At 28.9% G+C, this 15,651-nt stretch overlaps 1 protein-coding gene across 2 annotated transcripts in view; it reads left to right on the forward strand.

Moving 5' to 3' along the window:
• Window positions 1–20: 20 nt before the first annotated feature.
• LOC117179522 (ETS-like protein pointed) overlaps window positions 21–15,651 on the forward strand; it is a 249,344-nt gene continuing 233,713 nt past the window's right edge. Inside the window, exon 1 of one of the 2 annotated variants that reach the window (XM_033371404.1) lies at window positions 21–449. The gene's annotated coding sequence lies outside the window, so the exon portion shown is untranslated. The remainder of the gene's footprint in view (window positions 450–15,651) is intronic. The other variant, XM_033371403.1, reaches the window with a different exon arrangement.

Below are 15,651 nucleotides of genomic sequence, written 5' to 3' on the forward strand. Positions count from 1 at the left end.
TTCAAGTGTCCAATCCACTAAGTTAGGGTCGGAACTCTAGAGCAATTGGTCAGTTTGTGGAATCTCGGGGGAGGCAAGACCCGTTCTCAGTTTCATTCATGAACGTTGGACTGCCATAATATTTAATTTGTAATCTGTATTGTGTACGGGTGCACCGCGTAGTGCTGCCGATGTGCGTTGACACTCTCCCGATCTCCACGTGATATTTGTTTGTTGTGTTTTTTGTGTTGCTTGTGTTTTGTTTTCTGGTGAACTTGAAACAACAATCGGCGCCTCGTGACGCTTCGCGAGAAGCTACAGGTATTTTAGAACTTTTTGTATATCCACACAATACAATAGAACACATAACCTCGTCGGTCCAGACAGCCTCCAACTGAGTAACGTGCAAACTTCTGCGCGGGAGTTGGCGGATTTTTCAATTTTGCAATCGCCTCCACAGGCAACGAAAGGTAAATTTCTTGCGAAACTTAACTTGTGACAAAACGCTCAACACCCACGCACGTCGAGCTTGTATTTATTTTTGTTTTCACGGAGGCTGCGGGGATCGGAATATCATAATTAATAGCAGTTTTATGTGAGTCATTCCCTTCCCGAGAATTGTTGCTTCTTTACTGCTCTGCGATCTTTGTTGGCACTCAGCTTTGTTTTAAAGACCAAGCTTCATTAGATAAAAAGATCATTTAATCCTCAGTCAGCTGTAATAAATCGATCGGATTTTACTTTGATCAAATTATAGTTATTTAAAAATAATTTTTTTAGAGTGATTTTTGTATAAAGATATTTTTAAGACTTTTAATATTTGCAGAAAGATAAATTTTCATGCGTGGTAATTTGTTAGAAGCGTGTGAAAAAAACGCTTTAGTTTGTGGGAGATGAATATGATGGATGGTCGAGACAAGCAGGCCAATTTAATTTCATCTCGTATTTTTCGAGTAAATTGGTCAAGTGCATGATGTTGAAATGTTAGTCGAAAGATTCCACTGTGCTGATTCAATATTTGGAGTTTTAGAATTTAGATATGCTTTTTGTACATTGAAATAGAGAGTCTGATGTCCCCCTAAGCGGCATAAGCTCAAAAACCGGTTTGAAATAGGAAAAGACATTTTGAATTCGGTGAAATGGAGTGGGTTTTAACTTCAGTTTGATGATCTTCAGATGATTTACACATTTCTTAGAATCTCTTTCTTAATTTAAAACTTTGTTTCGTATCGAATTTTCGATTGTTGATGAAATTCTTCTATGGAGGTAAGACTTGCATCATACAAGTGTTTTCAAATTTGGTTATCATTGATGTTGTGTTTTGATGAAATTGGAGTTAAATATGTAAGGAGAAAAATATCACAGTGGTCCCCAGTGCCAATTTGAATAAATATTTTGAAATGTATCACGTCCGGGTTTTAAATTTGATTTTTTTTTTAATTTTAATTCTTCCAAGTAGAAGTTTTCAACTTATATCACTACGAATGGCTCAAATTGATACATATTTCCGATTAAATTTATGTATAATTTTTTCATAATGTCTAAAGTTCAAAATTTTCAGATTATTTAGTTTGAGCGCTGAAAATTCAAGATTGTTTAGTATTATAAGTTTTTCTTTCAAAAATTTATAGCTAAACTGAAAACGCTTCAAAGAGAATGAGTATTTTTACAAAATTTTATATTTTTTAAATTAAAGAAAGGAGTTTTTGAATCGATATTATCCATTAAGGATGTTCACTATTAGTTATTGACGAGCATTGTTAACAATGATTTATAAAATCGAGGAAAATATTCGCATGGTCCTGATTTTATTACTTAAAAATTCAATAACCTCATTTTACTAAATACATAATAGAATGAAATATTTTCTAGATGCTAATCGATACTTCTTTTTTAATTAGAAGTGTGTATGTAAAGGAATAATATGAGCCCTACGTCATTAGGATTAAATGAAAATTGCAAATTTTACCTAAAGAGAAAGTGAAAACATAAAACTCTTTTTAAAGAATGCCTTCTTTTCCCCTGTTTTCAAAAAAATTGTCCATTTTTCTCGTTTCTTCGTTTAAATCGGAAATGAATTAATAAACCCCAATAAGAAAAATCGACTTTTTTGTTTGAATTTTAATCCTTTTGGGTTGAAAAATCTACTATTACATATATTTTTGGTAGAGAAATCATCTTTCTGGTTAAAAATTGTGTTATTGTATATTTTTTATAGAAAATTAATCTTTTGAGCTTACAACTTAATTATTTTGAATTGAAAATTCAACTATTTTGTTAAAAAGTCATATTTTTTTGGTCCCAAATTCAACCGTTTTGTTAAAAATTCGTCTTTTTTATAGAAAATTCATCTTTTGGTAGAAGTCATCTTTTTGGTGGAAACTTAAATGCTTTTTATTTGAAAAGTCTAATATTATATTGTTGATTCTGAATTTATTTCTTTTGATTGAAAATATAATTATTTTTGTATGAAATTCTACTTTTTTTTTTCAAGTGATTTTGTTTTTGTTGCTGCAGAAATCATCTCCTTTGGTTAAAAAAACAAACTGTTTTGTTTAAAATTAATTTGTTTTGGTAGAAAATTCATCTGTTTGAATGGAAAATTCTTATTTTATTATAGAAAATTTCTCTCTTTTGCTTTGTTAAATAATAAATATTCATATTTTTTGGATGAAAATAAACTTATTTGTTCAAAATTTAATTGTCTTCCTAGAAATTAGACTTTTTGGGGTGAAAATTAAAATTTTAAGTTTAAAATTTGATTTTTTTTGTGGAAATGTAATATTATATAATATTATTATAATATTTATTTGGTCGAAAATACAACTATTTTGTTAAAAAATCGTCTTTTTGGGTAGAAATTAGAATTAAAAATCCAAGTTTTGGTAGCAGTCATCTTTTTGGTTGAAAGTTAAATATTTTTTATTAAAAAGTCTACTATTATCTTATTTGGTTGCATTTTTGTTCTTTTCTCATTATAAATTTGTCTTCTTTTCTGCGAAAATCATCCCCTTCAGTTAAAAATAACACTTTTTTGTTGTAAATTAATATGCTTTGTTAGAAAATTTCACCTGTGTGGTTGGAAAATTCATATTTTATGATAGAAAAGTGATCTTTTTTGTTGAAATATTGATCTTTCTTAGTTAAAAATCAATTTATTTGTTAACAATTGAATTGACTTCTAAAAAATCGTCTTCTTGACTTGAAAATGCAACTGTTTGTGGGTTAATTTTTATCATTTTTTTTATCAAAAAATCAACTGTTTTTTTTTAAATTGGCCTTTTTTGTTGAAAATTAGTCCTTTAAGTTTGAACATTTATCTTTTATGACAGTAAAGCTAAACATTAAGCTTGTTTTTAAATATTCTAATGTCTTATTAAAAATTCTTCTTTTCTGCCTTGAAAATTGAACTATTAGGTTAAAAATTGAACTATTCTGTTTTTAAAGTAATCTTTTTTTGCTCGAAAATTCATCGTTTTGGGATGGGAAATTCATATTTTATTATAGAAGTCATATTTTTTTAAATATTCATCTTTCTTTGTTTGCAATGGAACTGATTGATTTTTTTTAAATTTGATTATTTCGTTGAATATTTATCTACATGGCTGGAAATTCGATTATTTGCTTAAAAAGTAAACTATTTTGTAAATAATTCCACTTTCTAACTTGAAAATTCAAAATTTTGAATAAAAATTCGCCTTTGATTTGAAAATTCATCTATTTTCGTACCTATATATTAATTTTATTGAAACGAATCTTTGCTCCAATTTTCGTAAAAAATCACCTTATTTGTATTGTTTTCAGAGAATTTTTTCTTTGAAGTCTGACATCTTTATTCTACTCCTCCTCATCTTTGAATGTTGTTTCCAGTATCGTAATTTCTTTAGTAGTTTAGTGGCTAAAAATGCCCTAGGACGGCTAATTTTTATTGTTGGCACAGCGACTGGAAAAAGGGCGGCCTGAGGCCAAAACCCGGTTCTGGTTATTTCGATTTTTGGAATTATTGAGATTTAATTCTCAGGTGAACAATGAGAAGTGAGTGCACTCAGGAGGGAGTTCGTCCTACTCAGCGATTTATTTATCGAGTCGCGTAGTTGTTCCAGAATATTATTTAACCCTGAATCGCTTATGCCATTAGTTGGACGGTGCGATAACTCGAGTTGCTTTTAAAGTGGACATGTATTACTGCTAGTATCGAATTTATTAAGCCCGAACGACTGTTCTGAGAAGTAGGGTTTCCAGTCGGTCGGACTCGACGTAACGTCACGTTTTACAAAGTGCAAGGCGTGGAGCGTCTTGCAATTAGAAAAAAAGGATCAGACCGAGAGACGTGGTGGAGGAGGAACACGATCTTCGTGTTGGTGGGCCTGATGGTTTTTGTACAGTTTCTTGGATCTCGAACCCTGCCTGGCATGGCAACGTCGCGCCGCGGGGCTTGCTCTGGATAGAGTTGGCTGTAGCAAAGTCGAACGACTGAGGACTCAAGAAAGAGCCATTGGGTTAGGGGGGGCCCAGGGGAAGTCTAAAAGAGAGCCAGGGGCGGATTGGACCCTAAAGCCTAAACCTAAACTAAACTCTAAAGCGAAATCATCAAGCCGGTTTTACTCAGAAAGGCCTCTCTGACATGGGCTCTGCCTCTGGTGCTTTACTCTCCAGAAAATTCAATCTGCCACCATTCAAATGCTTCAACAAAAAAGAACACATTCTCGCAAATTTGAAAAAACCACTCTTCTTTTCAATAATCCACCTTTGTCGCAGTCGGAGACTTTTTTTGGATCACGAAAATGATATTATAGATTTTAGAATCTTTATTCTCAAAAATTGAGTTGATATTTATTGGTTTATATTTATATATAGATAGATATTGTTTTTAAAATATATTTCGTTGAACAATGCATCGAAAAATTAGATAATTAAAGCCACTTTTCCAAAAAGAGTTTGAGTAGTGTTTAGTCAAAATGAACCTAAATAGAAAAAAAAAACAGATATTAAAAAGTATATCAATGTCTAAATATTCTTCAAATTAAACGATGCATGTTAATTATCGAGTAGGGATATCTGAAATACAATAAAAGAGGATTGAACTTTTTGGATATAAAATCTCTATGTGTTTATCTTTTGGTTGGCAGTTATTTATTTTTATTTGAAAACTATACTGTTATATTTATGGTTCAGAATTAATCTATTTTCTTAAAAATTCTACTGTTTGATTTAAAATTTAATTATTTTGTTAAAAATTCAACTTCTTTGGTAAAAAGTTTATTGCTCTTTCCAAAATACTACTGTTTTCTTGAACATTCGCATTTTTGGTTTATAATGCATCTTTTTTTTTTTTTATTATGAATCCTACTACTTGGTTAAATATTTTATTATTTTGCTGAAAATTCAGCTATGTAGTTAAAACATTATCTTTTTGGTTCAAAATGTAACTGTTATCTTGAACAAATGTCTTTTTTGTATAGAAAATTCGTCCGTTTGAATTAAAACTTCATCTTTTTGGTAGAAAATTTATGTTTCTTGAAAATGAACTTTTTGTTTGAAATCTCAACTGCGTTCTGAACATATATATTTTTTGCTTCATAATTAAAATAGTTGGTTGAAAATTTGTTTCTATTGTTTGTTTGGTGGAAGATTCGTCATTTTATTTTAAAATTAATTTTTTTGGGTAGAAATTATATCTTTTTATTTGAAAATACAACTGCTTGTTGGGAAATTCTTTTATTTGGTTCAAAATCAACTTTTTTGTGAAAATTCATTTTTTCGAGTATAAAACATAGATGTATTGCAAGGAATTTATCTTTTTGGCGAGAAAATTCATTAATTTGATCCACATTTCTTTTTCTTGAATCAAACATCTTTTTGGTTGAAAATCTTCTTTTTGGTTTGAAAATTCATCTCTTGTGGTAGAAATTCAATATTTTTTGCTAAATATTCAACTACTTGGTTGGAACTACGTTCTTAAAAAACTAATTTTTTGTTTAAAGATTCGTCATTGTAGTTGAAAATTCATCTCTTTTGGTTAAAAATGATACTATTTGGTTAAAAGTTAACTTTTGTTTTTGAACATTGATATTGTCAATTTGAAAACGCAATTGTTTTGCAGGAAATTCCTTATTAGCCCCTTTGCGGCGCATGGATTGAATTGTTTTTTAAAAAATTCGTTTTTGTAGATTTGAAATTTAACTATCTTTTTGGGTTATTTTACTGTTTTATTTTAACATTCGTCTTTTTGGAAAAAAATTCGTCTGTTGGATAAAAAATTCATCTTTTATGATAGAGAATTCATTTTTTTAAATCGAAAATTGCCATGCTAATTTATCTTTTGTTCGTTGGAAATTCAACTACTTGGTTGGAGCTACTTACTTAAAAATCATTTTTTTTTTCGTTTAAGATTCATCATTTTAGTTGAAAATTCATCTCTTGGTCGAAATTTCATATTGTCAATTTGAAAACGCAGCTGGTTTACAGAAAATTTGCTGTTCGTCATGTATTTGGTTAAAAATTAATGTTTTCGACTGAAAATTTTACTATTTAAATTGTTCGAAATTAACCTTTGTTGTCAAATTCAACTTTGTTTTAAATTAAAAATATTTTTAGTGTGAAATATCGAATATCATTTTTTTGTTTGTTAAGAATTCATTTTTTTATAATTCATCTACGTAGCTGAAAGTATAAATATTTTGTAAAAAAAATATCCTTTTTTTTGTTGAAAATTAAACTATTTTAATTGATATTTTTAAATAGTTTTTGGTGATGTAAAGCATTTTTTAAATGTCTTCTTCTGAGTTTAGCTCGGAGTTTAGTTTTCTTCCAGGGGAAATATTTACTTTGCACTGTAAATAGTTTTCCCTTTAAATGACCACTTGTTCCGTAGTTTTGGGTGATGAATGCGTCCCTGTGGTATTCTGACTAAACGCTGACGAAGGACTATGAGACTGAGAAAAGAAAAGAAGGAAGATAGGTGAAAGGGAGACGAAATTTGTAGTAGGACAGCAGGTCCCAATGCTTGTAATAATTCTTCAAGGAGATATTTTCTGTTCTCTCGCTCGAATTTGGCGAATGCAACCGAAACGGTGCACTTTGATCTTTTGTGCGTGGAGAGGAAAGTCGGAGGGGCAAAAAAAGCTCTCCTACTGATCACAAACTTTTCGCTGTATTTCCATTTGCTTTTTTTTTCGAGGGTCTTTGTTGGACTTGAGTTTATAACTTATTGTACTAATTGTCGATAGAGATGAAAGATATCTGTCTGGACTTATTGAGTTGTGCTATTTGTTAAAAAAAAATCTCCTGAGATAGGCTCTTTGTTACTTCTCATAGTTATTGGTTATTACACACTTCAATTACTTTTTTACCAGTCAGTGAGTTGCGTCACTTGAGTGTGTAAACTGAAAGGAGTGTCGTAATAGGGTGACTTGTTTGAATTTGCGTAGAAAGAAAGTCCATGAATGGATGTTTGTTGCTGATTAAGGTGTCTTGAATTTTCCAGTTGTCATGTAGGCACTTTTTTTGTAGTTGTCATTAAAATTAAAAATGTTCAAAGTGCTAAAGCCTGAATATATTTTCATTTAATGAAATCGATAGTAAACTGCAAATTAAACTAGCCAAAATTGAATTCGTCTGAATTTTCTACGCTCGAAATTAAAGCTTAAAAAATGTGCATTCAAAATCTTTCAATTAAATGGTTCAATAATGAACAAGTTATATCACGGAAACCTCTAAAAAAAGTTCCCAGGCTTCAAAACTTGTAATAGTTTTTGTTAAATACATCCATTACAGGATAAAGTGCTGTCAAACAGTAGAAATAGGGTGATTTCGCATAAAAGTAGTGGAATAAATTCGTATAAATAAAATTAATATGTAGGTAAAATATTAAATTCAATATGAAATGTTTTAAATACATAAGATTTCATGTCGAAATATATAGTATTTTCAACCAAATAGTTGAAGTTTCCACCAAAAGAGATGAATTTTCATCTTAAAGTCGAATTTTTAACAAAAAAATTTAATTCTTACAAAAATAGTTGACCTTTTAATAAGATAATTTAATTTCTAACCAATTAGTTGAATTTTCAAGACAAAAAGACCAATTTTTCAGATTCCAGTTAAGTTATTAATTTGAAAGGTTAAATTTTCAAACAAAAAAATATAATTAACAATCAAGAAATATGAATTTTCAACTAGATAGTTGCATTCGCAGACGAATAGTAGAACTTTCAATAAAAAGAGACGTTAACCAAATTGTTGAATTTTCGAGCCAAAAAGTATGCCTTCACTAAACAGTTGCATTTACAACCAAATAGTCAGAATTTCAATAAAAAGAGACGAATGTTCAGAAAAATATTTATTTTTTAAAACAAGTTGTTACATTTTCGAGCCAAACAAAAACAATTTTTTAGAAGACAGGTAAACTCTAAAAATAGAGTTAATTTTCAAACAAGAAAGAAGTATTTTTAACCAACAAGGATTACTTTTCTACCATATAAGATTGATATTCAATTCAAAAGGATATTTTTTTCACCGCTCAGTTAATTTTTCAACAAAATAATTCGTTTTTAAACCAAATAGTTGAATTTTGAACCTAAAAAGACGAATTTTTAGAAAACATTTTACTTTTAAACTCAAAAAGATACAACGAAGTAGTAGACGTTTGAAAGAAAAGAGACGAATTTTCAACAAAATAATTTTTAGGAGACATTCAAATTTTACTATATACAATTTTCAACCAAGCATTTAACAAAATAGTTGATTTTTTAACAAAATAATTATAGTTTAAATAATTTCATTGAATTATAAACCAAAAATAGGGGGTTTCTTATTGGGTTCTATTAATTTGATTTAGCATTTAAACGGAAAAAACGAGAGAAAAAAAGAACAATTTTCTTGAAAATAGGAGAAAATAGGAATTCTCTAAAGAATGGGAAAGAGACCGCCGTTTTTATTGAAAATTAAACAAAATTCTTTGTCATTTCTTGGTCCAGTGACCTCCCAGTTTGTTGTTTCAAATTTCGTTAGCTAACGAGATTTTAATGTGTTTTATTTATAGCTTTATTTTATGGGGAATGATCTTGGTGAGAACAAAATCAGGGTGTAATGATAGTTCCAAATTGGCATGAAAAATTGAGATCTGGGCGATACGTTGAGATTTAATTCCTTATTTATGTGGGCCCAAGAAACTATAGGGGCAGAAACAAGGGCTGCCCGCATGTGAGAACTCTCCTCTGTTAGATATTACTTTGCTCTCGAACCTAAAACAATAGACGCTCAGGCTCCTCAAAGAGTGGATAAAATTTAAACTTCCTCCTTATGTTCAAACCAAATTCTTCAATCTGTTTGAAAAAGGAACAGTGTTTCAAATATAATTCAGAAACCCTTTTAAAAAGGGTATATATTTAGGATTTTTTTCCTATGAGGAAAACTGGTTTATTTCGTTTCATTTCTGGTGTGCTGCGAGTTTTTAATTAATTTGATAGTACATTTAATTGTCAGATTTGGATTTGTTTGCTAAAAACTACTAAGGTTCTGGGTGGCCGTAGGTTAGGGAACACCTGCCTATTAGGAAAAGGTCGGGGAATTTCATTAAGAGGCACTTTAAACAATAGGGAATTATTTAATGAAGTTTTGCGACGTTCCTTGACATAATATTCTTGTTAGTGATTTATTAGCCTTGTATTTCTTTATGATTTAGTTCAATATTTCACAATTTGGTTAAAAAGTTATACTTATTGGTAGAAAATTCAAGAGTTTTTTTTTAATTCGTCTTTTTGGATTAAATATTTAACTATTTTGGTAGAGAATGAACTTTTGTTGAAAATTTATATTTTGTTGTTGAGTATTCAACTGAAATCTTTCTTGGTTCAAAGTTCGTCTTTTTGTACAAAAATTCATCTGTTTTAATAATAGAAAATTCATGGCTCTTGGATAAAAATGAAACTTTTTATTCGGAAACTAATCTTCGTTGGTCGAAAATTCTATTATTTTCTTGATAATACGCTTTTCGTTGATTTAAAATAAAAATCTTTTTGGTTGAAATGTCTACAGAGGGACCTCCCGAATTGGATCTTAAATTATTATCGATATTTGTGAAGCGAAAAATCGAATAAAAATTCAACTTTTTTGTTAAAAGTTAAACTATTTCTTTAAATTGATTTTTTTTAAATTGAAAATTCATCTATTTGGGTCAAACTTGAACTACAGTGAATATTCGTCTTTTTTTATAGAAAACTAATATTTTTATGTTGAATTTTCCTCATTCCCAGGTGAAAAAGTTATATATTATTATTATTATTATTATTATTATTATTATTATTATTACACCATTAAGCCATTTCCCTTTCGGGGTAGGCGTGATTCACTCGGTAGGGGTAAGGAGTAGCGTGTGGAAGGGATAGAGATTTTTCAGATTGATCCAGAATTCTCGTGCTATTTAAGTAAATAACACGTTCGTTCCGCAACACTCCTCCGACAATTTATATATACTGGACAAAACACTGGTATTTTTCATTTGTCTTACATAGAAAAGTTCTTAAAACCAATGAAAAATATCATTGTCTTATCCACTATATATAAACTATATAACTTTTTAACCTGGTTTATTGGTAAAAAATGCAACTGTTTGGTTGAAACTTAATCTGGTTTGGTTGAGGATTTATATTTTCGGGTTAAAAATGTATTTAATTTACAGAAAACTTTTTGGTTGAAAAATTCATCCCTTTTGTTTAAAATTTTACTATTTTCATGAAGTATTACTTTTTCTTGTTGTTGCAAATTGATGTTTTTGAGTGATTGATCTTTTTTATTAGAAAGTTTAACTATTTGTTTCAAAATTAATGTATTTTGTTGCAAATTCGTCATTTTCGATAGACAATTAATCTTCCCGGTTGAAAAAATATTTTTTAGTTACTAAATTCTACCGTTCGGTTAATTTTTTAAACTATTTTGGTAAAAATTTCTTTACTTTTTTTACGATCATTTGGTTGGAAGTTCATTTTTGTAGGTGCAAATATTAGACATTTGGTTAAAAATCCAACTATTTTATTAAAAATTCAATTGTTTTGTTGAAAGTTCGTCCGTTGGGATTAGAAATTCCTAATTTATGGTCGAAGTCAGTTTTCGGTTGAAATAAATCCATAAATTAAAATTCCTTTTAATTTCAATCTAACATATTTTTTAATATCGTTTATAAAATATTCGTTGATAAAAAGGTTACAAGATTGAAATGCTGTCCTTTGAATATTAATGGTCGGGAATAATAAAAAATTGGTCAGGGAAAAATTAGTGAAAATGTTGGGAATTTTGAGCGCCTTAATCCTACATTATTTTTCTTATATTAAAGAGTAGTTCTCTATTATCAGGCATAGCAATAATAGTGTTCTGGCTGTTGCTCACATAAATCAAGATGTTATTTCAATTATTATAACTGTTATTTTTTTTCTCGTAGGTAGCTTCAATCCAAAGTCTCATATATTGCCTTTAATATTCTTATAACAAAAGTCAAGGTTTTAAAAGTCTGGCATTTTTATATTATCATATTTAAATATTTCCGTACTTCGGGATCCAAGCATCTGCATTCCAAATGTTTTAAAGTAAAGTGAAATAAATGCTTTAAAAATGTAAAAGTTAACTTAAGAGAAATAGTCTCATAAATATTTAGGATTTCGGGTCATTTTTTACAACTAAACTCGTTGGAAGCAGGTAAAAATAACGCATCTGGAGACATGCTGTAAACTGTAAAGCAATTTGCCTTTGACCCTTAAGGTTATTTAAGTTTATAGTCCTGAGCCTCATCTATTCTCAGATGTGAAAATTACAGTTTTTATATGCACGTTTAGAGTTTTTTTTGTTTAATTTTTCGGAAATACCTGCAAAAGAAAGTTTAGTGGTGAATGAAATTTCTGTGAGTCGTTACGGGTTAGGTACTCTCATCTGGGATATCTAAAAATGTAGTCGTTGAAAGATTAGAGGCCCTTTTTGACAAAATGCGTAAATTAAAATGATTTGAGGGGCCGTTCAAAAAGTACAACACGGTATTTTGAACACTATTCGAAATATATTGTATTTTAAACTGAATAGTTGAATTTGCAACAAAAATGACAAAATTTTCTACCGAAAGAAATGATTTTTTCAAGAAACAGTTAAGTTTCAAAGCTAAAAAGTTGTACGTTTTGCAAAACAGTTCATTTTTATAGCCAAGGAGAAGAATTTTCAACCAAGGAAGTTGATGATTATTCGACCAAATAGTTGTGATTTCAAGCTAACCGGACGAATTTTCAATCCAAAAGGACGAATTTTCGAAAAAAAGATGACATTAACAAAATAATGGAATTTTTAAACAAATAAAATTATGTATAACCGCAAATAGCTGTATTTTTAAACAAGTACTTGAATTTTGAACCAAATGATCGAATTCTTAAATGAAAAAATGAAAGTTCCCTTACTAAGAGTTACATCAACAACAGTATTGTTTAATTTTTAAGTCAAAAAGACGAACTTTTTAGAGGACAGTTGAGCGGTCAATCTGAAATACTTAAATGGTGTAATTTTCTATCGAAAAATACAATTTCTCAATAAAATAGTTGAATGTTTAACAAAATAATTAATTTTATAACAAAAATAGTTAAATTTCGAATTAAAATGATGAATATTTAACAAAATATGAATCTTCATAAAAGATGTATTTTGAACTTTTAACCAACAAGATTTTTAAATGAAAAGATAAAATCAATTTTAACAAGATTTTTAATTTTTAGCCAAGTAGTTTAATTTTCCAACAAAATAATAGAATTTTAAAACCAAAGAGACAAATTTTCTACAAAACAGTTAAATTTTCGACAAAAAAAATCAAACCAATTTTTAAGCAAATATTTAACTAATAAAATGAATTGGTAACAAATTAGGTGGACTTTCAACCTAGTAGTTGAATTTTCGATCAAGCAAATTAACTTTTTACGAAAAAGTACGAATTTACGAGAAAATACATAAATTTTCCATCAAATAGTTGAATTATCAACACAATTTTTTATTTTCATTTAATTAGTTTAAGTTTTTACCAAAATAATAGCAATTTTTTCAATTTTAAATTTATTCTCTCATGTATGCCCTTGCGGGTTTTTACATATACAATATAAATATACAGTAGTATAATATAATAAGCCGTTTATAAAAATTATGTGACTCATAATATTCTCATTTTTGCAAAAATATAGCATATCCGCGCTTTCCAAAGTAATAGCATGTTTTACCCGAAAAGGCGAATTTTTAACCAAGCCGTTGAATCATTTATCCAAAAAGCAAATTTTTTACAAAATAATTAAATTTTCAACAACAAAAAAGCATGATTTTCAACCATACATGTAGTTTAATTTTTTAATGAAAACGATTTATTTTAACCGTTAATGAAATAGGACCGAAATTTCTGTTCAAATAACCGGATCTTTTCGATACAAATAAAACTGGAAAAGGGGCCATTTGTGTTAAAATTTCGGAACAAATGCCAGATTTTTGCGGTACGTTCACATACTTTCTAATTTTAAACCAAAGATCATTTTTTAAGAAAATAGTTCAATCAAATCAAATAGTAGAATTTTTGACCAAGATATATCAATTCTGAACCAAATAAATAATTGCAGACTTTTCAATTAAATAGAATTAATTTTCAACCAAAAATAGTGGAATTTTGAAATTTTAAATTTACTTATAAAATAAAATCACTCATATTCATTTTTTCAAGAATTTCAAAAAATTGTTATTCTCTTTATTTTTTTCATATATGATGTTAAATTCTGCTTTAACTCTTCCCCCTACTTCACAAATCGTCAAAAAATCTGACCCCCCCACCATGATAGTGTAATGTAGTTTATTAATGGCCCCTAAAAGAACAATAGTTGATTTATTAAAATATGAAATAGAGAGTAAAATTATTATGATTTTAAAGAAGGTATTTGACGGCTTTGCATAATAAATCATTAATAAACTGCTCTAGCTAAATATTAGTCTTTTTATTCATGGGGTAATTACCATCACTTAGTATGAGTTGTTCAAACACCAATTTCTACGACTTGCGACCGTCATTTACTTGGTATTCATAGCAGGTTTTAACGAGTGAGACAGATACCAAACTCCGTTATAGGTTTACCTATCCATATCTAGAAATCTTGTTCATACACGTGATCAAGTTCGAGGTCCTTTTTTCTAGACGCAGGTAGTTGTCAGGTAAAAGTGTCTCTTATTTATGACGCTTGCTTTTGTTTACTCTTTTGTTTACGTCTCTCGTCTCTCTCAATCGTTTTCTTCTGAATACTAATCAGTAATAAAAAAAGTCCCGAAAGAAGATTTTCCTGCGACTTTCAAAATGACTCGCAGGAATAATGCTACAACTGCTTTTCAATCAGATTTCACAATAATTTATATCATTTTTATCAGTCGATCCTATCTCTCAGATTCGATCAGACAGGTCCAAGTTTCGGGGGAGGTTTTTGCTTGTTCAATCAGATACTTTTTATAAGTACTCTTAAATATTAGTAAATTCATGGTTTTCATTTACGAAATCATACTATTTCTTGCAACATTACTTCATACTTCAATGCGCATTACCAGGTGTTGATAAGTTAATGTAAGGGGCCGTTACAAAATTACGTCATACCGTCTGAAGGGGGGGGGGGCATGTTTTGTGATTGAGGGCGGGGTTTTGCGCAGAATGTGGCATTACGCGTGGGCAATATAAACGTGAATAATATTTTTGCAATGCTTAAAAACAACGAAAATTAATTTTCCAAACTAAAAATTTAAACAATCCGTTTTTGGCTGAACATTGATAGTTTTTAATTGAAATTTCAACAACAAAATTTTTCCTTGAGAATTCAGCATTAAATTGGTGGAAAATTCAACTAATGCTTGGTTGAAATTAAATTAATTAAGATTCAACTATTTTATTGAAAATTCATCAAAAAATTAACGTTTTCAACTGAAAATTAAACTTCCATTTCTTCTTAAAAACTGATCGTTTTTAGTTTAAAATTCCATTTTTTTAATTGAAAATTTATTAATTTTGTTGTAAATTCATTTTATTTGTTAAAGATTCATTTCTTTGATTGAAGCGTTTTTTCGTACTGATAATCAATTGTTTGAACGGCAATTCTTGAAAATTAAACTTTTTAGTTTAAAAAATCCAGCATAGAAGTCTCTTTTCCTTAAGAGTTCAACTATTTAATTGTAACTGCAACTTTCTGGATAATTATTTATTATATTGTTGTTGAAAATTTAACTATTGCTTTAAATTTCACTTTTTAGCTTGGAAAATTCAACGAAATCTCGCCTTTTTGTAAAAACTCAAATTTTTGGGTAGAAAAGTTCTCGATTGAAAATTGATTTGTTTTGTTTAAAATTCATGTTTTTTTTTTAAATTCGTCTTTTTGGCTTCATGCTGTAACTATTGGTAAAAAATTTGTTGGTTGAAAATTTATATTTTCGGATTGAATGTTCAACTGTTTTCTATAGAGATAATTCGACTTTTTAGTTTGAAAACTCAACTCTTTTCTTGAAAATTCAACTATTTCCTTGAAAATATTATATATTTCGACTTCTTAAATTCAATATAGATTATTTTATTTAAAAGTGTGGAAAAAGTTTTCACAATAGCGTTGCGTTTTGGAACAGCCACTGATAGTATTTTCTAAT

Source organism: Belonocnema kinseyi, chromosome 9, assembly GCF_010883055.1.
Source record: "Belonocnema kinseyi isolate 2016_QV_RU_SX_M_011 chromosome 9, B_treatae_v1, whole genome shotgun sequence".
NCBI classification, from domain to species: domain Eukaryota; kingdom Metazoa; phylum Arthropoda; class Insecta; order Hymenoptera; family Cynipidae; genus Belonocnema; species Belonocnema kinseyi.